The sequence below is a fragment of the Acinonyx jubatus genome, chromosome B3 (genome assembly GCF_027475565.1).
Source record: "Acinonyx jubatus isolate Ajub_Pintada_27869175 chromosome B3, VMU_Ajub_asm_v1.0, whole genome shotgun sequence".
Taxonomy (NCBI): Eukaryota; Metazoa; Chordata; class Mammalia; order Carnivora; family Felidae; genus Acinonyx; species Acinonyx jubatus.
In genome coordinates, this window is record NC_069386.1 from 130,349,913 (window position 1) to 130,377,663 (window position 27,751).

Genomic DNA, 27,751 nt, shown 5'->3' on the forward strand with positions numbered 1-27,751 from the left:
TTGCGATGTCCACTTAAACGACGGTAAAGCTGGCCCCAGGCCCTTTGCTCAATCCCCTCAACCATCTCCAAAGTTTCACCTGTCCCCCGTCCATAGCCAGCGCATCTGGCTGTTGACTGAGCATCCTTTCTTGATGACCGTCAGTGCCTGGAATGCACCGTGGCTAGACCAGAGCCCATCATCCACTTCTACTGCCCACCAAGCCCACCCTTTCTTCCTGGTGCTTGTCAAGGTACATGATGTCCCCTCCCATCTGAGCAGGCTTACACCTGGACTCTTACTCCCCTTTCTCGCCTGCCTCCCCCACGGCCCCCAGCTGTCATCACAGTCTGTGGACTCCACATCTGGGAGAGCAGGGCTGCCGTCACCTACGCCTTTCCTACAGCTGCCAACCGCCTTGTCCGAACTGTGTTCCCCCAGAACCCCCAGCCCCTCCTGGACTCTGACCCAAGCCTCTGCTTCCTGCCACCAGGTGTAATCACCCCAAATCCCCTCCTGTCACATTCCACTCTCTCCATGCTCCCTCCACCACTCCCAGGGGACACAGAAAGCACCCTGAGACTCAAGCCCTACGCAGTATGGGGCTTCCTGGCTTCCTGGCCTCATCGCAGGCCTCCCCCCTTCCCCATTCCTTCATATCCTCCTATTCCACCTGTATCCTTCCCGAGTTTGCTCAGAACACTGTTCCCACCCCTCCCACAGATGCCCTCTGAAGTGGCCTTCAGAGGCTCTGTTTCCTTGTCTATACAATGGGACAATAATCGTCCACTTTGTAGAGTGCTGAGATCACTCAATAACACAGGAAAACACCTGACAAAGAGGAGCTAGGATTTGAAGCAAGAAAAACACAGATGAAAGCCTGGAGGATGCACCGAGCGAGGCGTGCAAAAGGGACAGGGACAGCGTCCCCTGCCTACAGGGAGGGCATCCCGCTGGGTCCAGAGTGGAAAAGTGTGGGGCAGGCCCAGGCCACCGCTGCTCCCTACCGCACAGAACACTTGAGTAGTTTTGTGGTTTTGTGTTTTGAACCCCCAGTTCTTTTTTTTCCCCCCTGCTGTCTTTTTCTTTTTTGGCTAGAGTCGGTACCATCTGTGAATTACACTGCAGAGGCCAGGTTTTCGATAATTTGAATAAGACCTCAGGGAGTCTGAACTAAACATATGTCCCACAAAAATATAAAGTCATTCATATGCTTTCATCTATTAATTGGGAAAAGGGGCTCTTTATCAATGTCTAAATTTTTATGAACAGTCCCAGAAATGTCTGGTTCTTTCCACCACACACAACACGGCAAAAAAAACCACATTCTGGTACGTCAGCCTTCTGTAGGTAGACGTCTTGGGCGGGGGGTGCACTAGCATCAGAGAGCATATAAACACAATGGATGGTTTTTAAATAAAAATAGGAGGTGAATGCATGGGTTTTTTAGAGCTGCTTTAGCAAACACTGTGAACTTGGTGGATTAAAATAAAAGAAACTGATTCTCATAGGCCAGAAATCTGAGTTCAAGGCTCCCTCTGAAGGCTCCAGGGAATAGACCTCTGGTGGCTCGCTTGATCCCGGGCACTCCTGGCCTGTAGCTACACCACTCCCGTCCCTGCCCATGGTCACACAGCACTCCTCCCCGTGCGCCTGTGTCCCCTCCTCTCATAGGGACCACCCAAACCCAGTAGGACAATGTCATCTTAACTGTTTACATCTGCAGAGAAGTTGTTTCCAAAAGAGATCACGTGCCTCAGTTCCAGGAGCACACGAACTCTAGAATACTCTACAGCCCGTTACAGTGATGACAGAGGAAAATCAGGGCATTTTCTAGAATCATTAGACCTATAAAGAACTCCGAAGATAACCACAGACAGTAAATAGTCTTCTTCTCTGATATCAACCCCAAAAGATTGGTGATGGCTTCCGGAAGCGACGCTCAGAGAAGGAGCCTAACCCTGCTTAGGAGACAGAGTGCTGTGGCCCATGAAGGATGTCCACCATGCCCACCGTGGGTGTGGGGCACAGGACTGAAGATGAATTCTACAGCTCTGTGCTCCCTGACCTGATTCAACACCTTGGCTTTGTAGATGCGGACGCTGAGCCCATGGAATGTGTGAGTCATACCTGTACTTGGTGGAAAAACCAGGACTAGAACCAACAGCGACAATGAGAAGGACATGACCTTTCTGTGTTACAGACAAACTGCACACTACGGGCAGACACTAAAACTCAGCTGATGACTCTCATTGGCAGAAAATGGTTTCATCTACTTAGAAAAGTGTTTCTCTAACTTAGATCAATAAACTTCCTTCCTTCAGCAAACATCAACACACAACTATCACAATACCAGAAAGGAATCCTAGGAACAGCTGGTCTAGTTGTAAGAGACAATATAAAGCAACATGGAGGTGCAAAGAAATACTGCCCAGAGTATTATGGTTCCACTGAGGAGACAGACTCAGCCCCGGGCTGGGCAGACAGCATCACAGGAGACTTCTTGGAAGAGGAGATCCCAGTCTAAAGGAAGACCAGGAATTATCCAAAGACAGAGAAGGCTAAGACCACAACTAAGAGTGTGAGCAAAAGCCTTGATCAAACTTGATCAGCCTTCTGAAACTATAGCCAGGGTTGCTGCATATGTTGTAAATTATGTGGCTTTCTGTCCCTTGGAGAAAGGGCCCCACAACGTAGTCTTTTTTGAAACTGGCCCCTGAGCACCAGCACTCCCCTGAACTGGCATTTTACCTGCCAGGCAGAGCGATATAACCAGCAGAGTATCCATGTTTGCATTGGCTGTCAAACTCCACTGGGGCAAACAGATCGGATTGAAAATTTGGAGTATCCGGGGCACCCGGCTGGCTCAGTTGGTTAAGCATCCAGCTCTTGATTTCTACTGAGGTCATGATCTCAGGGTTGTGAGATCGAGCCCCACATAGGGGGACACAGGGCTTCACGCTGACGGCGTGGAGCCTGCTTGGGATTCTGTCTCTCCCCCTCTCTGCACTCCTCCTTCCTTTTTCCCCAACTCAGCAGGCTTCTGGGCAGGTTTTCACCTCGACACGCAAAGGAGCCCACGGACAGCAAACACTCAGGCGACTCCCACCGGGGAAATGGGGTGGGGGCGGATAATTTCACTCTTTGCCCAGATGCAGGCGACAGAACTGTCTGGGGAAAATTCGCCAACTAGAAATTATTTTTTAATTGCTTCCTGGGCACGTAGCATTTGCTGAGCGCCACTGGAGATAAAATAGAAGACACCACCTCTGACATTAAGGAATTCATCATCTGGAGTAGAGACACAGGGCCTGCCACGGGGGTCCTCCCACAGGGTCACAGAGGTGCACACTGAACATCTCCGGAAGGTGCCATCTCACCAGGGCTACGGCATGAGGTTGCCGTTCTAATGCCGGCACTGGTAGGCTACGGGAGCCTGAGCAAGTGACTGAACCAATCTCCTGAGGTGGTTATGAGAATTGAGAGATCAGACGCGTAAGGTTAAATGAGAAAGTGCCTGACACATAATAAGTGCTCAATTAACGTCAGCTCAACAAATCGTTATCTGATTAGAGCGCAAGCCAACTGTCTTAGTCAGCTCAGGCTGCTGTTACGCTTTCACAAAACGCCACAGTATGGATGGCTTAAACAAGAGAAATTTATTTCTCATAGTTCTAGGGGCTACAAAGTCTAAGAGCAAGGTGCTGGCTGATTCAGTTCCCAGGGGCACCCCTCTTCTTGGCTCACAGACAGCCGCCTTCTTGCCGTGTCCTCAAACGGCCCTTCTTTGGTGCGTCAGGGTCAAGAGAACTCGCTCTCTTCCTCTTCTTATAAAGCCACCAATCCTACAGGATTGGATCACACCCTCATGACCTCGTTCAAGCTTAATTACTTTCTCAAAGCTCTATCCCCAAATACAGTCACCCTGGGGTTCGGGTTTCAACATATGAATCTCGGGGGACACGGTTCGGTCCGTAGCACCAACACAGGGCAAGTGACCAGCAGTACAATACCCACTGACTGTCCACTATCCTCTAAGAGTTGGGCCATGATTACGTCATTTAATTTTCAAACAACCACGCAAGCAAGGCATCATTAGTCTCACATCGCTGATGAGGACACGAGGCTCATTAGCAGTAATTAACCCGTTGGAGGACACGCAGCTAGCAAACGGTCAAAGATTCAAACCTAGGCTTCTGCTTCCAACCTCCACACTCCTAAAAATCATCTGCACTGCTCCTGATTTCCGAAGATGACAGGCTTTAGTATAAAGTTTACTATAAGCCGCGTACACAAACTATAAATGCCAAGGGTCCAAGAGACAGATGGATAAGATCAGGGAGAGAGGCCATTAAGGAGATGGGGTTTGTGCAGGGTCCCGAGCAAAGAGCTGGGTCAGGGTATATAGAAGGGAGGAACAGGTGGAGTCCAGGTAAAGACAACATGAGCAGTGGACCATGCCTGCAGGGGTGTGTGGAGCAGGGCAGGGACCCAGCTGTCTCCAGCGGTGGGCGTGTGCCGGGAACCATGTGAAATAAAGACGGCTAAAGGATGAAGGCAGACTCCCAAGGGTCTAGAGAGTCAGGGAGGAGATGGGAACTTATGTCCGTGGGTGGCAGTGACCAGTGGGGACACCTGAGCAGGGGATACGGGGATGACAGTGCTTGGCTAGAAGGGTCAGAGTCTGGAGATGAGAAAAGCTGCACCTGCAAGTCAGGATGGAGGGGGAGGGCCTGGGGGGCGTGGTCCAGAGGGCCAGGTGCTGGGCTCCGCTCTTCGTGAGTTCTCCGTAAACTGGGGGCCAAGGAGATGAGGAATCAAAGATACCTGCCAGGGTCAGCACCTCAGGGACCAGAATTCACGCATTCAGCAGATCTTCGCGGGCCCCCTGTGCAAGGTACTGTCTGACATTTTGAGGAGGAGACAGATGGTAAACAAGCAACAAATAAATGTATAAGCACACTTGGGGCTACGTGCTCCTGGGGGTAAAGTCCTTGAGGGAGCCCAGCAGGAGAGACTATGGAAGACATCCCGGAAGAGGTGTCCTTAAAGCTGGAAGCAGAAAGATGAGAAGGTGTCAGGTGAGTGAGAAGCAGGAAAATCAAAAATGAGATGCCTTAGGGGCGCCAGAGTGGCTCAGTCGGTTGCGGCCGGCTTTGGCTCAGGTCATGATTTCATGGTTCGTGGGTTTGAGCCCCACGTCGGGCTCTGTGCTGACAGCTCAGAGCCTGGAGCCTGCTTCGGATCCTGTGTCTCCCTCTCTCTCTGCCCCTCCCTCGCTCATGCTGTCTATCTGTCTGTCTGTCTGTCTCTCTCTCTCAAAAATGAATAAAAAAAAATTTAAAAAATGAGATGCCTTAGAGGCCCACAGCAAAGGCTTGGAGGGGAGGGTGCGGTGAAGCTGGGTGCATTCTAGACAGGACGGCACACGGCTCTAAGGGCCGCTCAACAGCACCAGCGGAACACTGGCCCGGGACTGCCCGGGGCCACTCAGCGATGCCAGGCGGTGTCCACAGAGGGAGCCTGGGGAAATGGGGGGAGTTCAAAGTCAGGTGGCCCAGAAAGAGAAAATCCTAGGAAACTGGACATCTGAGGCACTGGGGAGGGTGACCCAGCAAACACCAGGAGAGCTGGCCTCCAGGGCAGCGTGTATCACGAAAAGGCAGCATTCGGGGACACTTAACAGAGCTGCTTGGGCTTTCTTAGCAATCCTTTCCCCACCCCCCGCCCCCCTTCTGTGATGCTTTCCTGAACACGGGTTTGCAAGGAAAACATAGCAAAGTCAAAAACTCTGTCACAACAGACAGCTCGCGAGTCTAAAGCGGCGAGCCTTCCTTCTTAGAGCACCTAGAACAAAAGCGAAGACGTTCCCGAATACCACCCCCACCCCGCCGCCGCCCCGTCCAACTCAAGCATCCACAGTTCATCTGCTGGTCAGGAGCACTGCCAGCACCCTTCCTTCTCTTCCTTCCCTCACCCCAAGGTCCACACCAGAGGATTCCCTGCTCTTTTTCAGTGGATGTGTTGAGAATTATGCTCTTCGTACTTATTATCAACCTCCTTGATTTTTAATTTTCATTTTTATGAAACAAGTACATAAACAATGCAAATGACTGCACACACAAAAAACCATGCCCTAAAGACAAAACATGGAAAGGCTGTAATGTATTGGCGGGCAGGCCAGTGGGATGGCTATAAGCCATTGGCTTGCTGATGATGTGTACAAACCCAAATTTAGCACACAAAGGGTGGGCTGAAGGTGTCACGACATGATATTTGCAAGCCCCCCCCCCCCCCATGGAGGTATCACAGAAACGACCCAGGCTGATTATGGCTGCAGAAGGGACTCACCCTTTGTCCCCAGGCAGAAGGTTGGACTTTAGAATAATAAGCTTCCTTCCAACGCCACAATTTTAGGAAACAAAGATTTTTTTTCAGTTTTGTAAACTAGCAAACATTCTGCACTGGGAATGTTTTCAGCCATATGTCTCAACAGCAATATATATGTTTTAAAAGTAAGGAAAAACTGTTACTTTAAGAAAATGATAAAGCCGTGAAATCCACTAATATATTTTTCAATCAGGAGACTATGTTCAGGGATTTTCTCTAAGCTGCTTTTTTTTTTTAAAGAGGAAATCCCAACCCACAGAGCAGACAATTTGCTTTTTCTTCAAACTGACAAGCAGTATCATTTTTGTATTGGATACTAGAGAATTCTTATTATTGAATGTGCCTTTATTCTTGGGGGGAGGGAGGAAGCCTCGCAAAATAAAATACAAAGTATTAAAGAAAATAAAAATGGCACAAGGAAGCTCCAAAGTAATTGAATTCACTCTATGACCCAAATCTCCAGAAACCCTTCTGAAGTCCCTGCCAACCCCTGGCGATCCTGTGAGAGACGCGACTGCCGAAGTCCTCCTGGATGTGAGGGGGACCTTCTCAGAGGCAGAGTCCAGACTCACACTTAGTCCCGTTCCTCCTTGAGTCCCTGCCCTTGTCACTTAGGAGAGAAGGTCACTAACTAAACAAAAGAAGCTCAAAGCTTCAGAACAGATGAGCTCATGGAGTTGTGGATAGGCAGCCTCTCCAGAAAGTTCTCTTTCCAGCTATGAGACGGCACAGTGGATTCAGTCGCCCACAATCCGAGGGTGAAGTAGACTAGTGGGAGGGAACGGCACATACTTATTTGTATTTGGTCTCCTGGGGCCAATTAAGAAGGGTGAGAACTTTGGAGGAGAGGATCACCTTGACCTCAAGAAGCAGCCCGACTGCCCATCACCGGCCCCAGACTGACCTCCGCTCTCAAGGGTGGTGAGCAGGTCCCCCTTCCTGAAAAGCAGCCAGGTTAAAGGGCATGACTGTTGCTCAGAAATAAAATGTTGTTACACTGGGCAAATTGAACACACTTGACAAAGGCACCTTCAGATGCTTAGTAAAACTGAGGTCACACAAACATTGAGTCATCGGGAACAAAGTAGCCAATACATTAATAATTCTAAAGGGATTCTGATCTAGAATTACTCAGCCAGTCCCTCCACTTCTGTACCAAGGACTCAACTGGCGTAGCGTTCGCCGTTGTGCAAATGGAGTCTCGTGATTTCATGTTTCAAGCAAAAGGATTTTCTGCTGAAGAACACGTTACCCCAAACAAGCGTCGCCTTGAATTTCCAGGTCCAAGGTTTTTTGTGTTTTTTTTAATTTTTTTTTTAATGTTTATTTATTTTTGAGACAGAGAGACAGAGCATGAACGGGGGAGGGGCAGAGAGAGAGGGAGACACAGAATCAGAAGCAGGCTCCAGGCTCTGAGCCATCAGCCCAGAGCCCGACGCGGGGCTCGAACTCACGAACCGTGAGAACGTGACCTGAGCTGAAGTCGGGACACTCAGCCGACTGAGCCACCCAGGCGCCCCTCCAGGTCCAAGGTTTAGACAGGCCCTGAGTAAGAAATGTCACGCAGGCACGGCACCTGGGGTGCCGATTCACCCTGACCACTAGGCAACAAGACCCGTCCAACACCCTATAGGTTCGATGCATCCAAGACCCTGCTCTGGACTTGGAGGGCAAGTGAGTGGCACCTGAGACAGACGCCTGGGTGCAGGAGATAGCCCGGCCGGGGGGGGGGGGGGGGGGGGGGGGCGCTTATTGCCAGGAGAGGACCGAGCCAGGCCTGTAAGCACCTCAAACTCAAAGTAGGGAGTGGAGAACCAAGAAAGTCAAGGAAGAGTGCCTTCTGAATAAGACCTCAGGTTTTGAAAGGGTGGGATGAGCGTCATGAGCTTAAAATAGGAGCACACGGGGTGCCTGGCTGGCTTAGTCGGAGGAACATGCGACACTTGATCTCGGGGTCATGAGTTCAAGCCCCACAATGGGTGTGGAGATTACTTAAATGATAACTTAAAAAATAGTAACAGGGGCACCTGGGCGGCTCGGTCAGTTGAGTGTCTGACTCCAGCTCAGGTTCGAGCCCCACATTAGGCCCCGTGCTGACAGCTCGGAGCCTGGAGCCTGCTTCGGATTCTGTGTCTCCCTCTCTCTCTCTGCCCCTCCCCCGCTCATGCTCTGTCTCTCTCACTCTCAAAAACGAATAAATGTTAAAAAAAATTTTTAATAATAGTAACAAAATAATAAAATAAGAAGATGCACTTTAAGCTTTTCAAATAAAGCCTGGAAAACTAAGCCTTCCTCCTGCTCTATCATCCCCATAGCACCTCCACCGAAGAAAAACCATAAGCACGGGTTTTTTATAAAATGCTTTCACTTAGAAGAAAAGGAGCACACTGGCACTTACTACAAATCACTTTGGATAAAGAAAAGCGAGTTCAAGGGCATGACCAAGAGGCTATGGCCCCAGAATAATGGGTCCCATTGGGGACCTGTGGTCTGTGCCCCTGTGCTCCTCACTTGCGCTGTGTGCAGCAAATACAACCAATGCCCTATAAATCCTCCCCACTCTGTCAAAGAGATCTGTGCTCTCCTCATTTACCATCTAAAACCAAAGAGGAGAACAAGCCACTTGTCCCCAAAGGTGGCTGCTTCTTTCATGTGAACAAGGCCAGGTTTCAAATGTACTTGAACGGGCAGTTTCATCAGTGGGAGAAGTTCTAAGCTCTGGAGACACGGTTTCTGGGGCCAAATCGGCCACCAGCCCCCGCTGTGTGACTGCACACCTCTCTGGCCTCCAGTTCCCTCCGCTGGAAAAGGACACAGTCCCAGTGCAGAATTCCTAAGCACCTGTGGCTGGGCTTTACCCTCAGTCTTTAGCAAGGGCAGAAACCCATCACTATTTCTTTCCATTGCTGTGTTCATCTCCTCCGGGGCTGCTAGAAAAAATGTGCCATGAACGAGGTGGCTCGGAACAACAGGAATTGATTCCCTCGCAGTTCCAATGTGAAGTCCCAAATCCAGGTGTCTGCAGAGCTGGTTCCTTCTAGAAGTTCTGAAAGAGGAGGTGTTCCACACCTCTCTCCCCGCTTCTGCTGGATTCTGCCAATCCCTGAGCTTCTTGGCTTATAGATGTGTCACTCCAACCTCCACCCTCCCCGCACGCAGGCCTGGGCCTCTTCTCCTCTCCTTAGAAGGACATTAGTTGTCCCAGATTAGGGCCCGCCTCCTAATCCGGTAGTGCCCTGGTCCCGAACTTGGTTATATCTGCAAAGACCCTACTTCCAAATAAGGCCACATTCACGGGTCCCAAGGATTGGAACTTCAACATATCTTTCTTGAGAGGCAATCCAACCCACAATGCTTGCTCAGACAGGCAAGCGCTGGGCACCAAGAGACATCCAATGACCCCATGTGAACAAGCTGCCATTTCCGAACAGATGATCTGAGCACCTTCGCGGTCGTCTCCAAAGTACTGAGGGTAAGTACTGCCCTCAATTGGCCACAGCCAGGTGACAGCCACGAGCACAGCTCCCCACCAAACCTGGCGTACACCTCAGCACCGGGCTAAAGAGAGGGCTCCAAGTGCGTAAACCAAAAACATTTTACACGGGGGTGGGGCGGAAGACCAACTGGGATTACATTTCATAAAACTCAATCACTGTTAAGAAAATAACCATCTGGCAATAAATCATGCCTGCACAGACGGCAGCCTTGTCCAGAGAGAGGCAGAAGTGACTCCGTGATAGCAAGGGGGGGGGGGGGGGCGCGGATTACAGAGAGTCCAGAGGTACAACTTGTCTGGAGCAGGAACCTGGGGAGGAAAGATGAGGCCGGTCACAAGTGCCCTTCACAGCCTCCGACTTCAGTGGAAGTTTATTAAACGCTTTTTGACACGGGAGACATCCCATCAAGAGCAACATCCACAGAGAAGAGACCAAGAGCCCACCGTGGACGTGGTGGCCGAAGAGATCTGGCCAGGTACACGTGTGTGCCAATGGTGCCCGCATGGCCATGCACACTCTAGAACTCCATCTCCGCAGGAGCAGGATACTGGGGGCTACTGGCCCCTAATCCTGCGGTGCCGGGAACCCAGGGAGAGCACCCAGAAGATCTGGGTCCCAACTGCTGGCTGTGACATGCAGGGGAGAGCGAAAGACACGGTGGGCCCCGGGGAGACACGAGATCCAACTTAAGCACAGCTGGTGAGCCCCCATCCACAAGATTTCATACATTTTAATTATGGCACAAAGAAGGGGCTTGCAGATAACACGCATCCTAGTATCATCTTCCCAAATGGAAACGGTCTTCTGCAGAGTGAGCGGTGTGAGGACAGGGCTTCATTCCGTCGCTTTCCCAAAGCCTTTCGGAAATCATACGTTCATGCACAACATTGCCGTGTGAGCTGCCATGCCTGGCTCCGGTGCCCTGGGCAGGAATGTTCTTCCTCAGCACATCACGTTGACACTGGAGGTCTGAAGCAGATCAGAACCTGTGACTGGTGGTCATCCTGGATGTCTGACAAAAGCATGGACTAGGGAGGATAATCAGGTTGCCTCTGTGGCAACCAGTTTGGGAACCATGGATCTAAGCCAACTCAGCTTACGTGTGAATTACTGGGGGAAAAAAACATACAAACAAACAAACACACTGAAAAAACACAGTGAGCCCACCAGAGAAGGCTCACTGAATTGAACGGAGAACTCTAAGATTCAGAGAGATGCAGGCACGTGTCACAGTCACACGTTAGTGACCAAGTTAACTCTAGAATCCAGAGACCCTAAGCATCTACTCTGCTCTCTGTGCACGTTCCAAGCTTCCTATTAACCCTCTCCGTGCAACAGAAACCTTGCTCATCAATTCATACAAACACTAAGAGGCAGTCACCACCTCCTCTGCCCTCCCGTAGCACCTGGTTCAGATGTTGTATGCCGTGTTGTATGTGTATTTCTTTACGTGCTCACCTCTCCCACTAGGCTGAAATCATCCTCGTTTTCCTGATGCCTCGCACAAAGCCTGTTTATAAGCATGAGATCAACCTTCGTGGAATTAAGGAATGAGTTATAAGAGTGTTTCCGGTATCATATAAGAATGGTATCATTACCTTACTACTTATTAATATTATTTCAGAGAAACCACTCCCCTAGATAGAAACTGATCTATAAGCATTGGGGAGCAGCTTTCACATAAGTCAAAAAACAGAGATAATGAATGTAGGGGTAATGAGGACAGATACTCAAGTAAAAAAAATGTCCCAACAGTGGTCTGATGACACCTGTCAGTGCTTCTGGGCAATCTGCATTCCCAACACGGAATATCTGTATCAACTACCAGAATCAGGTCCTTTGCTCACCAGCAACGTTCTGTGTGTATTTTATCGACGGCTGTAATAGAAACTGGCAGGTAACTCAAAATAGTGTCTCTAGAGTCATGCAAAAACTAAAATTCAAGGGTATTCTGAGTAGTTAACGAAACAAAAAAATCTGACCGCTTTGAGCATATTTTCAAAGATCACAAACAGAAATGAGAAATCATTTATTTTAAAAAAATTAGTACATCCAGTGACTCAAAATAAGACACATGAAGGAAGGGGCGCCTGGTGGCTCCATTGGTTAAGCCTCTGACTCCTGCTCTCGGCTCAGGTCATGATCTCACAGTTCGTGAGTTCAAGCCCTGCATCAGGCTCTGTGCTGACAGTGCAGAGCCTGCCTGGAAATGTCTCTCCGCCTCTCTCTCTCTCCCTCTCTCTCTCAAAATAAATAAACTTAAAAGAAAAAAAAAGGACGCTTGGAGGAAAATAAACCCTATGTAGATGGCACAAGTTCATGTCCATTTCCAATTAATCAGAATCTCAAGAAATGAGTGAAGCAGTAAGATTGTGCAGTCAGGAGCATCAGACGAGAGGCGATGGAGTTGGGCTCTTCACCCGGATATATGGGGTTTTAGTAAGTCATCTGCACTGCATGGACCTCAGAATCGTCTATAAATCAACATGGCCTCCTAGGATCCCAGGAAGAGATCGCCAAGAATCCAGGGAACACTACAGGGAAGAAAATCTGTTGTAGTTACGTTCACTCTCACGAAAGTGACAGACTATTGGGTGTCATCTACAATGAAGTGAGTTTCACAGGGCCAGGGTCAATTCTCGGATATCGCTTGAACCACCTCTTTCTCTACCTACTGTAAAACACTCCTTGGTCAGCACATTCAATGCCAAGACTCTCCTCCTTTTGTTAACTCTTGACGATACAGTCGTAGTGATGACAACAGCAGGAAGGAAGCCAGCCAATGGCCAGTGTAGGCAGACAGAGGCAGTTACCTGGGCAAACCCAGTCTTACAGTGGACCGAAAAGACAACAAAAGGTAAGGAAGCTGTATTCTTCCTAATTCGAGAAGGCTACTCATGCAGGGTACACGATACTCAAGTATTTCCAAAAAGCTGAACCTAAGTCTATTATAAGTACTTGAATTGGTGGCTGATGGCTTGCCCATTCTCTCACAAGGTATTCCAAGAGCATCTACTACATGTCGGGCCATGTGCCGACCCCCAACGATGCAAAATTGGGTAACACGTGGTCCCTGCCCTCCATCTCAGGGTGGGGAGAGATGTGAAAGGGAACACTGGCAGGGACAGATACTAAGGAGATAATCACACCGCAAAATGGGGGTGATGAAATAATAGGCAAAGTGGAGACAAAAGCCGTAATGAGAAGGGACGGTTCCGGAAGGTTTTGCAGAGGTGCAGCCCAGCTGGGTCATCCAAGTTGAGAACACAGCATCGGAGGAGAAAAGAGGAGGAAGAATATTAGGAAGGAAGGAAGGAAGGAAGGAAGGAAGGAAGGAAGGAAGGAAGGAAGGAAGGAAGGAAGGAAGGAAGGAAGGGAGGGAGGAAAAAAAGACTGGAACAGCAGAATAATGATGGAGAAGAAGATGAAAAGGGAAAACAGCCTCCTTTAAATGGTGAGGAAAAGAAGAGGCAGGAGCACAGATCAAAAAGAAACTTAAGAGACACATCAATGAAATGTCATATGTGGACCTTCTTTAGATTCTAATTTGAATAAACCGCTGCTGAATTTCTTTTTTAACAATCAGATAAATTCTAAAATGAACTGGACTTTGGGTGGTAGTAAAGAATCGTGGTTAATTTGTTTTTAGGAGTGATAATGGTTTTCAGGGGTGTGTGTGTGTGTGTGTGTGTGTGTGTGTGTGTGAGAGAGAGAGAGAGAGAGAGAGAGAGAGAGAGAGAGAGAGAGATCTTATGGATTAGAGGTACATTCTGAAATATTTGTAGATACAATGATATGATGCCTGGGATTTACTCTAAAATAATCCAGCAAGGAGGGCAGGAAGGGGCACGAGGAGGAAGGATGAAACAAGATGAGTCCCGCGTTAATGGTGACACACGGTGTGGTGACTCCCACAATAGCTACCTTGTACGCTGTAGTCCATTATGGTACGGTACTGAAATCTTCCGTAACAAAAAGGACGAGAAAGGCAGATTTTATAATCCCTGCTGAAAGGTGTGAACTGGGTCCTCCAAACATTGCTTCTTAAACTTCAGTGCAAAAAAGAATCATTTGGGGAGCTTGCTTAAATGCAGATTCCCAGGCACTTCCGATTCTCAGTAAATCCAGGCTAAGGTCCAGAAAAGAGAGAGACACAGCCCGAGCGGGGGAGAGAGACAGAGACAGAATCCAAAGCAGGCTCCAGGCTCTGAGGTGTCAGCACAGAGCCCAACGTGGGGCTCGAGCCTGTGACCAGAACCAAAGTCAGGGGCTCAACCGACTGAGCCACCCAGGCACCCCCAGAAATCTGCATTTCTAATAAACATTCTAGATCATTCGAATGCTAGTGGTCAGAGCCACACTCCGAGACAACTCACTCAAAGGGCTGTGACAGCATTCATTTGTGTATTGAAGCTTCTGGTAGCACTATTATCAGATGGACTTGAGGGGAGACAGGAAGGAGAAGGAGAAAGAGTCAGGAGGCCCCTGTGCTGTCCAACCAAGAATAAAGATTAGCAGCAGAGGAGGTCGGAGAGAATGGCATAACCAGAGAGACATCTAGGAGGTAGACTAAAGAGATCTTTGTAACTGACTGGGCATGAGATTCAAGAACAGGAAGGCTTTGGGGATGACCCCAAGGTGTCCCCCAAGGACCCAGACTTGCACCTCTCTGTGCCCCGCCCCCACCCCCACAGCACCTAATGCAAGGTCCTCCACATTCCAAGAACTCAATGTGGTTCAATGAACAAAAGAATGAATAGAATCACCTACCCAGCCTTTTTATCCTACAAAAATAAAAGATGAATATTACTGTGCTTACCTATAATGTCGCAGGGGAAAAGACATTACCGTCTCAAATAGCAAGAGGGAAAAATCTACCCCAACATCAGAAACTGACCAACTCCACCGGGCAGTGCTGCGGGAGTGGGTCACTCATTCCATCCCTCTATAAACTGGACGGATTCCAGAATGGTCAAGACGCTAAGAGAAAGGGTGGCACCAACAGATAAAAGCAACGGTCAATGAAAACAGGTTCCATTAAATAAAAGTAAGAGCCAAACACTTAAGATGAAAAAGAAGTCGCAGACCGGGGTTTGCGTTTGTGTAAAAATCTGGTCCATGTTTGTTCAATCTACAGAAAATCATCTCAGTGACCGCTGTGGCCTTTTGCGTGGACACAACAGGGCTTCAGCTTCATAAACCTCGAAGGCATAAGCAGGAAGCACTTGCCCTCTTGCTTTGCACCTTTGCACATGGGGCACCTGTGCTCAGAAATGTCCAAGGGCCCCCTACCGCCTTTGGATCGAAGTTGAGACCTCCTGGGTGTGGCCCTCAAGAACCCCACGGTCCAGCTCCAACTACCTTCCCAAACCTGTGTCCCTCTCTCTCCCACAGGAGCCCTCTGCTTCCGCCAGCTGGGGGAAAGGAGAAGCAGAGAAGTCCCACATCTCGGTTCGGCAGCTGGCCATGTCAGCCTAGCAAGCCACTGAATCTCTCTGAGCCCGTTTCCCTACCTGTAAAAAGAGTATCATATCTACTTGCAGTTGCTGGAAAGTTAGAAGATCACAGATACGAATGCCTCACACAACTCGAAACAGCCCTCCGTAAGCCCTGTGAAAATATCTGTTCCTGTTTTCACATTGTCTACCCCATATGCATTCCCACCCCCCACCCCGTGGTACAAGTTCATGACTTGGTGACTCATGACTTCTCTCCCTGCCATCAGCCCCTCCCCTAGCCGTCCTGAAAAGTCCAGCTAATGAAATTCTGTGCCCTCTCCAGGACTCCCACCCTGGTTCTGCTAACCGTTAGGGATCTTTTTCTCCTCTGGATTTCTAAACCACGTAATCTTGGCCATGGTCAATCCTTCGGCAACCGGCAAACGCCACTTTTAACCCCCCTAGTCTCTCTTTATCTTTGCCCAGCCCACTACACCAAAGTTTGGGAATCTCTTTGTATTTCTATGCCAGTCACCGGCACAGAATAATCGCATTTTTCCCCATGGTGAAAATCACAGTGTGATGACATGGGCTGGTTAACAAGAACCATTACTCAATCTCTTGATCTTGAAAATCAGGACAACTTGTGTTGGATAGATGACATTTATTCCTGTCTAGAACAGGGGGGCTAGAGTTCATAATTCTGGGTAATCACTCAACCCTGTGATTACAGGCAATTTGAGGGCAGCTGGCAGGAAGAAGTAGCCACCAAAGAAACACTTTGCTAGTTTGGGAAATGCCAGCCCCCGATCTATGGAAACAAAACGTAAGGAAGATGAAGTCACAGCAGAAACGAAAGAGAGGCAGAAGGGAGCCTTGGGACAGTCCCAGAGGCCTCTGGTGTATTAGTCTCCATCACCTGGGAGAGTTGTCCTGAGGACACGCAAAGGGGAGCAGAAAGTACAAAACGGTCAAAAGTTCCTCATTATTTTTATTTTCGTTATTAAAAAGGTTTTGAAAGACCAAAGGCTTCCCAAGAAAATTTTTCATTGCAGGCATGTTTCAAGCCCCAGCCCAGCCCAGATGAAGGACGGGGTGTCCCAGCAGCTATGTGGATCCAGGGACCCTGCCCTTGTTTTGACCAGAGCTGGACATCTAACCCAGGAAGACCCAGTCCGCGTGTCTGGAACTATGACAGACACCGCACAGAAATGATGGGGCTGATGTCACTAGGCGCCGGGGCCATCACGTTGAGGGGGATGGCACCAAGATTCCATCACAAGCAAGCCAACGGTGTGAAGAAGCAGAAATCGACAGCCACACAGGAAGCCAGACTGCCAAGAAGAGCCTGGAACACATCCCCAGAGAAAGGCGGGATGAGCATCCCTTGTGGCCGCGGAGGGACCTACGGAGCGGCTCCAACCACCACGGACCCGAGATTGCTCCCTTGCTCCTCGCCGCCAGCCCATGGGACTGATTGTTGTATCTTTGGGACAAACACTCTTTTACTTATGCCAACCTGGGTGGCTTGCTTTTCCTCGAGACCAAATGTGCCCCGACTACAACATTCTCCTTTCAGAGAAACTAAACACATTCCGCTGGGAAATCCCTCTTATAATCTATTTCAACCGACAGCAGCTACTTTTGTCTGATTTATTACCTCAGTAGGCCTTCCTTCTGGAAGAGGGAGGGGCCGCGATCTCTTTTAAGGCAGAACTGATCTCACACTGGAAGGGCCAGCGTGTGCAGCCCTACGTTACGTTGCCCTACACGATGCATCTAAACTAGTTTGGTCAGCTTATCCTTTCCCTGAAAGCCGGGGAGCCACCACATCAGCAACTCTGTTGCTAAGGCAACTGCTTACTTTCCATATCAACTGCAAGCTCGTTGCTATGGAAACACATATACAAGAAAAATTCCTCTCTCCAGCCAGGGACCAGATGGCAGGGAACCCAGAGAAGTCATGGGTTAGGGGGCTTTGCTAAATGGGAGGTTTACTACAGTCCGTTTCTCTCATCACATCGGAGATGCCACCGGCCCCGAGCCCATTTAGAAATTACAGCCTCATTACCAAAAGCAAAGGTTTGTTTCCTGCCTGCAAAACTGAGGGCAGGAACTACAATAAGTACAGGTGAGTTATTTCTGAAATAATTCTGAATTTCTCCCTCTAAATATAAACCTCTTTTGTTTTTATTCCCCAAGCTGAATATACCCTAAAATGAATTCCCTGGTCAAACAGTAATGGAAATACAATTTTCAGGATGAACTGAAATAGAGGTTTGATTTTTTCCTCCCTTTTGATGGAGAGGTAATCCAGAAATCCTCTTTAGTTTCCACCAACTAAGCGCTAATGTGTCCCAGATTTATACCTCTGCTCTGACTTCTCTATTAAGCTTGAAACCCACATATCAAACCTCCAACCTGATAGCTCCACTTAAAAGGCACCTCAAATTTAACATGGCCAAAACAGGATTTTTGTTCCAACCTCGCTCCCACTTCCCAACCCTCGTTTGCCCCACAAGCCTTCATCTGCAAACCCCAATCCTGGTCTCAGCCGGCATCATTTCTGTCATCTATAACCTGTACCACGGGAACCCCAGACAGATGCTTCTCCCTGATGTCCCTTTAAAACATGACATTCTTGGTAAGCCTGGGTGGCTCAGTCAGTTGAGCATCCGGCTCTTGATTTCGCCCAGGTCATGATCTTAGGGTTCGTGAGATCGAGCCAGCCCTGCGTGGGGCTCCTTGTGGGCAGTGGCAGGGAGCCCGCTTGGGATTCTCTCTCCCGCTCTTCTCTCTCTGCCCCTCCCCCCCCCACCACTTGCTTGTGTACACTCTCTCTCTCAAAATAAATAAACAAACATATATAAAATACATAAAATAAAACATCTCATTCTCCCTCTTTAATATACTTTCTACTGGCCTTCTTTCTGTCCCCTGGACTGTTCAAGCTGTTGCCACCTCAGGGCCTTTGCACTTGATATTCTCTCTGTTCCAGTCTTTGCACAGCTGCATCTCTCTTGCCATTTAAGGCATGGCCCCATCAGCACCTCCAGGAAGCTCCCCACCCTCCTCCCACCCCTCTCCAGTATATTATATCCTGCTTTATTTTCTTCATTGTGTTTATAACTATCTGATACATTGCCTATGTGTCTATGTATAGATCTACTGTTTAACATGTGCTTCCCCTCCCCTCTTCCCTATCCTGTGGAGAGTCTGGAATAGCCAGGTAACAACTACCACAGGTCACCTCCATATCCTCAGCACACAAAACTGAGCCTTGCACTCCACATAGATGTGTGGCATCAATGATAAATGCTTCTAAAATGACGGAGCTACTTTTTTTTGTAAATGCTGAGTCTAATTTTTAGTTTGCAAACTAACCTTTCTGCGGGTTCTTAGAATCATGGCTATGAACACAGGTTCTCACTTTACATGACTTGCATCTGCGGAAGACTCTGGAAAGAACTCGGCATTCCGTGAAGTACTCTGAGAGTACTTCGTGTGACTCTACCCCGGCTGGGTGCCACATTGCTGCGCTCTGATTTCAGGAGACTCTGGATTTTTCCCCCCTCTACTCTAGCCACCATTAGAGTGGTGCTCACGTGACTCGGACTTTTTTTTTTCCCCCCCAAAAACAAAGTGTACAAATGCTCTGCTAGCTGTTTTCTGTCTAATGACATTAGCTAAGTCACTTATCGGTCCTGTCCCTTGAGGAGCACACACAGCCTGCGCGAGGCACTGCACAGAGCTACGGTAAATGCAAGGCAACACTGCACGCAAGCCCACTGGGCGCAGAGCGGAAGCCCACCTATCTGGTGGCGTGGGAGGACGACACGGAAGGGTAACTGACAGGTCTCCTGCTGAGTTCACAGGTGCAAGTGCGCGCGCGCACACACATCAAAGACGTCATTCCGTTCCTGGAACGGGCCGCAACCTCGCAGCGCAAACCAGCAAGTTATTATTTAAAAAACGACTTGATGCCACTCTCTATCTTCGACCATGCGTTTTCCCTGCTTTTCTTCTTATCATACTCGGCACGCTTCACCTCTATCAAGCTATTGCTTTGGAAAATATTAAATGCAATTTAACCAGAATATCTTGAAGCAAAACCTTGGTGAACTGCAATGTTTACCAAAAAAAAAAAAAAAAAAAAAAAAAAAAAAATGGGTCGGCGTCTCTGCTTTCGTTAAATCAGCAGGGCAATCCAGTTTTCCCCTTCCGGTCCTAGCTCCCCTACCAACGCCTCACTCTTTATTTACATGACCTCCCTGACCACCCATCTCTCTCCTTCCTTTTCTCCGACTGTTCCAACACATCCCTTGGGTCCAAAAACATTCATCTCCTCCAGACCTCTGTGACAGAAAAGCCCACGCTTGCTTACTAACAAAACCAACATTTTTATCCGGGATCGCAACGGGCCGGCTAAAAGACGCCCTTTCCTAGCCTTCCTTGCAGTCATGTGACCACAGTATAGCCAATGAGATAGATGAAAGCAGAATGTGGGATTTCTGAAAAAGCTCCTTAAAACGGCGAACTCAGCGGGACCTCCCCACTTTGGCCCTTCCCTGCACCCACACCCCCCTTCCTACTTCCCAAATGGACAACATGCCAGCTATGCCATCTTGGACCAGGAGAAGGCTCTGAGAATGGAAACCAGCAGTGCACTAAGAACAGCAGAGCAGAAAGACAGATGGAATCTGGGTCTCTGTCCAACTCCTCAAGACTTATTTTATGTGACAGAGCGATCCACTTCTAACTTGTTTCACTCACTCATGTTTGGATTTTCTAGAATAAATAGTCCAACCTCATCCGAACGAATCCATTCTTGAAGGTCATGTGCTCATTCCCACACCAGAAGAATGTCTTGTGAATTTATTCAAGTACCTCCCCCATAAGGAGTATCCAAAACTTGCCCACTGCTAGCTTTATCTCAGCTCCAAATGCCCCATTTTCGGGAAGAAAAGCTTCTTCTCAAATGACACCTATCACTTATGGATCGGGCATGCTTCCCACACTGGTGGTGCTTTATTCTTTTTTTATTTTTTATTATGTCTCCTGTATCCCTGCAATGTAAGCTCCTAGGGGGCAAAAACCAAATCTCACTTTTGTTTTAATGTTTATTTATTTTTGAGAGAGAGAACAAGTGCACAAGCAGCAGAGGGGCAGAGATAGAGGGAGACGGAATCAGAAGCAGGCTCCAGGCTCTGAGCTCTCAGCTCAGAGCCTGACGCGGGACTTGAACCCACGAACCATGAGATGGTGACCTGAGCTGAAGTCGGTTGCTTAACCGACTGAGCCACCCAGGCGCCCCCAAATCTCACTTTTTAACTTAACCTTTCCCCTTGCCAAATAATTCTACAGAATCGACTAACTATTCTGTAACAGCAAAGGGCCATTGGTGTCCCTGAAATCACAGGTAAAAAGTTACTGATGGCCTACCAATATAGAGGCAGGCCACAGGAACAACTTGGTAAGTTCTGATAACTTCAGGCCAGGGTTGAACCAAATACAGCCAAAAGATAAATCCTCACAGGGCCAGTAAGAAGTATTCATTCAGACAAGTGACAAATAAGTTAAAAGTGACAAGGATACCCTTGGATAACAAGGGTTAACATGACACTAGCCTTTTAAAAATATACAATCATCTGTTTCAAGTGCTGAAAAGTCCACTGGGAAGATGGTGGAATTTTGTATAAAACCTAAGAGCTGCCATCATCTTGCCAAAGCTTAAGAGCATGAAGATGACCAAGGGCAAGGTGAGAGAGTATGGATTAATCTAAACAACCCACCACTACTTGTGCAAGAAGCAAAACCCATGACTTTCAAATCGGAGGTCAGTGTGCCAACTTCCCATATTATTTACTGCAGAGAATTATCCTGCAGCTAAAGTGATTTCAAAGGGAAATCCCAAAGCTCTTCAGCTCAACAGGGGAGGTTCTGAGAGCAATTTCTTGCTGGTTGGATATCCAGGCAGTGTATCAATGAAGAAGCAACCCATAGGCCTACCAGTTACCACAAAGCCCTACCAAAGAGAATGCAACATTTTTTTGAACAGTTCACGGGGAGAGCTACTGGACAGATATACACCAATGGGACCCTCACGTCCAGAAGAACCAAGCTTTCCAGAAGACTTGTAGGGATCCTTATCACCGTCAATAACAGGAGTCACTGTGGGGACTGAAAAAGCAGTGCATCTGTGAAACAAAAAAGCCAGGAACGAATGATGTGAGAAACAGGAAACAAGTAAATGAAGGCGGGCATGCTGAAGGAAGGGTAAGTTCTTCTGGTAAGTTCTGGAAGCTAGAAGGAAATTCTGCAGGTGGGGCCCACTGGACCACTGGCTGGTGCCGTAGCCACAACCCTTTCAACGCTGTACCCTTTTGGCACTTGGTGTAGTTAAGCAGAGTAGGTACTGACCGTAACAGATACTTTAAAAAGGTTGCTGAACGAATGAATAAGCAGACACTGAACAGCTGGCGAGAGGAGGACACCAGAAATGCCCCCCCGAGCCAAGGCATCTGATACCTGGAAGAATCAGGAAGGAGCAGAGTTGGTAGGGTTGGTGGGAGAGCATGGCCAAGGGCGGTACAGACTTCTTGGGGTGACAGAGGATGCTGGTATGAAAAGCCTCCTCTTCCAGGGCCTGCAACATGGGATTATGTTTACTTCAAGCCCCGCAGAGACCCTGGTAAAGTCCCGACCTTCTGAGGCAAAGTCACTATTTAGCCAAGACAACAGAAAGCAGTGTGGTAGGCAGTGTGCGCCTGCGAGAGAGAGGCTGTGTCCCCGCCGCTGTGCCCGGAGCCCGCACTCAGGGATGAACAAGATCATCACTTGCCCCAGAGACTTCAGAAGAATCTCCATCCCGTTTTTTGCATGCCCCACCACCCAGCATGACCCTGATTTTTAGGAACTTCGCCCTCAAAAGCGGACTACACAGTCTTTCAAATAGCATTACTTATCCAAAATAAACGAAGTCCCCTCTTCTTCCTGCCAACGGCCACCAATTAAATGGGTACATTGACTAGCATCACGGGAAAGGGAAATGCTCTTGATTCCGTGTTGACACCACCAAGAGGAGGGAGTTAGAGGCGACCGTGCACATGGGGGTACTACCACATAAGAGACGCTACCTTATTTTCCCAACTGCCTTTGGAAAAGAGTTTCAGGGGTGCCTGGGTGGCTCAGTCGGTTAAGCGTCTGACTTCAGCTCAGGTCACGATCTCGCAGTTCGTGAGTTCGAGCCCCGCGTCGGGCTCCGTGCTGACACCTCAGTGCCTGGAGCCTGCTTCATATTCTGTGGCCCCCTCTCTCTGCCCCTCCCCCGCTCACTCTCTCTCAAAAATAAATATTATAAAAAAAAAAAAAAAAAAAGATAAAGAATTTCATCCAGCAGGATGGAAAAGCAAAGCGTCAAGGCGTCAAGGGGGCTGGCTGGGAAGTGAAGGAGAGCTTGTGTAAACAGTATCTGTGCATGGAGAGGGGACTCTGAGCTTGGGCCAGACCAGTGGAGCGGACCCAGGGCATTTCTTGCAAAGAGGAAGCTGAGAGGGCAGTGGCAGACTTCGTGCAGACATCACATCTCCCCATTTGCTGACAAAGACAGAATCTGGCCCCATCTCAACAGCACAAAAAGACTCTATATTTACCTTTCTCTATCCTATAGCCCCAAAGTAAACGCTGGGTTTCCTGGGGTCATTTGAGGTCCCTATCACTCATGTTCATAGAATACTTTGAGGAAGCATGTAGAGATCATCTCTAATAGCCTGTCAACTGAGAAGGGTTCATCAAGCACCCAGCTTAATGTAAGCACAGGACCTTCCAAGCTGGAGGGAATTAGGGTGAATTCCTGCTCTGCTAGGTACTAGCTATATGACCTCCAGCAAGTTCCTTAAGCACTCTGAGCTTAACTCATCACCTATTTTAGGAAGGAAAATAGGACCTACTTCACAGGACTGTAGTTAGGAAGTGGAATACTGCATATGGAAAGTTCACAGGTCTTTCCACATTATGTCTTCTACTGTTGCTGTAAAATACAGGTGGTTCTTCACTTTTCCTTAGTCAGAGTTTCCATTAAAGAACCTGAAAACTAGGGGTGCCTGGGTGGCTCAGTCAGTTAAGCGCCTGACTCTTAATTTCAGCTCAGGTCATGATCTTACTGTGCTTGAGTTTGAGCCCCACGCTGGGCTCTGCGCTGAGAATGTGGAGCCTACTTGGGATTCTCTCTCTCCCTCTCTCTCTGCCCCTCTCCTACGCTCGCTTGCTCTCTCTAAATAAATAAAATAAGCAGGGCACCTGTGTGGCTCAGTTGGTTAAGCATCCAATACCTGATTTCGGCTCAGGTCATTCTCTCATAGTTCGTGGGTTCGAGCCCCGCATTGGGCTCTGCACTGACAGCATGGAGTCTGTTTGGGATTCTCTTTCTCTCTCTCTCCCCCTCCCCACTTGTGTTCTCTCTCTCTCTCTCTCAAAATAAATAAAAATAAATGCTTTTTAAACAAACAAACAAATAAGCATTTAAAAAAAAAGAATCTAAAAACTAAACAAACACAATCTTGGACAGCATTCAACCCAGGGCACCTGGCCGGCTCAGTCGGAAGAGCGTGTGATTCAGGGTCATGGGTCTGAGCCCCAAGTTGCACATAGAGATTACTAAACAAAAAATGAAGCATGAAGCACTCAGCCCTCAATATAATAAACATATCTTTGTACAGTGTTTCCTTTATAAACCCTCTTGTGACAACAATGTTTTTTGTTAAATTGGTAAGAAGAGAGTAAAGAAAAAGCACAGAAATAGAAACACACATACCTGAACCATTTATAATCCCCAGTCTATAAAAAAGAAGTCCACTTTACTTCCCCTTTACAAGTAGTCCGAGAGGTTAGCAGATGCTAATCTATAGTCCTAGCTAAGATCTGTATTTAGGAGCTATAAAACTTAATCTCAGACTCTGAAACTCTACCTTGATTGATTCAGGCAAAGGTCATCCATAGATGAAACCCTAAGATGAAAAGCTGGTGGGAAACTTTGCAGAGGCGGTGGCAGCCGATCCCATGTGAACCCACAGTTCAAGCTCAGCATCCCCCCCCCAGGAGGGGTCAACCAGCCTTCTGGATGCTGGAACACACAAGAGCCCATGAAGTATTCTGAGGGGAAAGAAACCCGGAACGTGATCCAGCCTCGAGCACTGACTTCCATTTCACAGAAAATACAGGGGGGGACAGAAGAACATACTAAATGCAATCCACCCGAAGCAGACAGAATGTGGGGCGATCTGCAGCCCAGCGGATGGTCTCCTTGACAAGGAAAGACATCAGAAAGCAGAGAGGCGTAGGGCTGCTGTGGATGAAAATGGACGACAGGCACTTAATAGCCAATTGCACTGCATAAACGACGTTTGGATCCTAATTCAAATGAACGTCATGTAAACCCTCAGGGATCTCTGGATATGGACCTGGTATTAGGTGATACTAGGGAAGTGCGCACTTTGTTCGGGGCGACACAGGCAATTGAAGTTACGGAAGGAACTGGCAATTGTTTTTTGGTTTTTTTTTTTAATTTTTTTTTTTAATGTTTATTTATTTTTGAGACAGAGAGAGACAGAGCATGAGTGTGGGAGGGGCAGAGACGGAGGGAGACACAGAGTTTGAAGCAGGCTCCAGGCTCCGAACTGTCAGCACAGAGCCCGACGCGGGGCTCGAACCCACAAACCATGAGATCATGACCTGAGCTGAAGTCGGTAACTTAACCGACTGAGCCACTCAGGAGCCCCAGGTGATTGTTCTTATGCATATCGAAGTATGTTGGGATAAAACATGAAACCCAGGATCTGCTTGAGCAACAGACAAAACAAAACAATGAATGAAGGGCAACAACCACTTGCTAACCACTGAATTTGGTTATGGGCAATGGGGGGGGTGACATGGATTCATCATGCTACTCTCTCTACGTGGATATTTGAAATTCTTTATGATTAAAGAAGAAAAATAAAACTCTATCTTTTGTAGCCATTTTCTAAGTCCTTAAGTATCTTTTTAAGTCCTCTAAGAGATAAAACGTAAAAAAGAGAAAAAAATGGAAGCAAAACTGTCTATTCTCTCCAACTTGTTCATTCATGAGCTGTTCCTGATGAAATCTCAGCTTTGGAAAGAACCCAAAAGGGCATCTCGTTCAGGGATTCTCGAATCTGGCTGCATGTCAGAAACGCCCCTGGAGCTTATCAGAACCACCAATTGTCCCCAACCCACCTCAAACCTACTGCACCAGAATCTCCAGGGAGGAGCCAAGAAATGTTCATTGCTTTTAAGTGCCACCGGTGACTCTGATGCAATCTTGTAAGTTCCCTCTCCAACATCCCAGCCAGGCAGCTGTCCAGCAGGGGACTCATTCCAAACCCCTCGGGGACAAGGATCACACAGGATTCTGCATTCCCACAGTCACGTCAAGCTTAAAACCGGGTTCCGCACTTTTAAAAGAAAAAAATGTGAATACAACTTGCAAGCCTTCCATTCTCCTCTTCAACTAACATATTTCCCACCAACGTTCAGGTGCACGTGGTCACTGCGTTGTGGCCCCACCTCAGAGTGGGAGCTACCACTAAGTAAAATCCCCTGGGAAGAAAACAAGTTTACCTGTACAGCCAAAGGGGCTTTCACTGGGCGAAGTGTCAGGGAGAAGGCCTTCTCCTTCACTCAGCTGGCCACAGGAGAAAACCCAAATGGGTGGGCCAGCGCCAATGCCCTGAAGTGGCTGGGAGTCCCCGGGAATCTGCCTCCGAACGCGGCCACCAGCTGGCCCAAGGGTAACCCAAGGAACGAGGAGAGAGACGGAAATCTCCCACTCTTAGCTTTGTTCTCACACCATCACAGGTGACGGGAACCAACCCCCCCCCCCCCCCCCCCCCCCGCCACAAAACTGACGGGCACGTGATCAGAAACGCATCCGTGCAGGTCAGCATGGCTAAGAGGTCGGAACTCAACGTCTCGTAAGATTAACAGTCTTGCGTCCTCAGAGCCGTTCCCTTTCAACAGGCGGTATCTGTGTGTATTCGGAATGACAACCGTCACCCGGGAAGAGCAGGGGGCGGGGGTGTGCCAGTACCTTCGCGCACACACCCCATCCGACACACCTGTCACTCGGAGGGCTGACGAATGATCCTGCCGAGACTCTTCGCATACTCTGGAGTTGCTCTTGTTGAACATTTCAGAGCGAACCCTTGCTAAATGACTTTTCCGTGTCCTGGCTTTGAGGCCAACGCAGAGCCAGGCATGCGGTAACACGCACAATAAACGGCCTGTTCACGGCTCTATCGGCCACGTGCGGCTTCGGGGGACCCGAACGGCACTTTCTCCTCTAATGTGCTAGTCGTGGAATTGCTTTCTAAGGTTTTCCCCTCCTACCCACGAGGACTCACCTAGGCGGAAACTATCAGTACCATAGACGGGGCTCTTTACTGGGGCGCAGGGAAGCTTCTCTTAGTTCAGAGAATGAGGCTAAAGGAGTCAACAGAGCCAAGTCCAGAGGTCGGTCTCCAAACGCCCATTCTGAGACGTGGAGGGGAGGAAGGAGCGTAGCGGGCGCCCGGGTACGAGAGCGGCGCCCCACAATTGTCACAGCTGCGTAAAAATAAGGACCTGGGGAAGGTCCACGTTTGCACACTGGACCCGGGCATCACCCTTCCATATATGCCCGCTCCCCGTCATGAGCATAAACTCCAGGGGAACTGCATTTGCAGACAAACGGGTACAGGTGCAGCAAGGAGAAATACGGCTTTGCCGCTTCCTTATTCCAGTTCTTCCAAGCCCAAGACCAGCAGAGTCTTCTCAGGCCCAAGAGTCTACTGGAAACAGGAACGTGTGTCTGGAGAGGAAGAAAGGCCCCAGCACTGCACAGCCAGCGACCCCGCACGACAGTGGGTCCTGAGCCCACACCTGAACCTCTAAAAGGGTGAAAGGCAGACTGCCGGCTACACGGCGCAGCGTCCCTCTACCACGAGAAACAAAGCCAGAAAATACAGCAATAACGCGAAAGCTCTGTGGGGAAAACGTTTCTCGGCTTATGTTCCCACTGCGGCCGCGTTACTTTCCAGGACTCAAAAGTCCGATCACGGCACTGTGGTCCAGTCCTAACGGTCAATCCCATTCCCACGGTTACACTCCTTACAGAAAAGGGAAAGCAAATTCTCGAAACCAGTCTCGCTGTAGTGGGGCCAGGACACTCGAGCTAAGGTTTTACAGTCCAAATTCAATCTTGTGGAAGCCCACCTCTAAGGGGGACCTTACCCTGATTTTTCATACTCCGGGTGTTTCGAAGCTGCCAGGCACTCGTGTGCGTGCCTGATTTTATGAGTGCCACCTGAGCAATTCGGGCCTTTTCTGTCGGGCCTCGGAGTAGACTGTTTGGTCACCTCCCAATGTCCATTACCGTCCACTTATTCCAGAATC

At 48.7% G+C, this 27,751-nt stretch overlaps 1 protein-coding gene across 5 annotated transcripts in view; it reads right to left on the reverse strand.

Moving 5' to 3' along the window:
- FOXN3 (forkhead box N3) overlaps positions 1 to 27,751 on the reverse strand; it is a 398,278-nt gene that overhangs the window by 193,900 nt on the left and 176,627 nt on the right. The window lies entirely within an intron of this gene.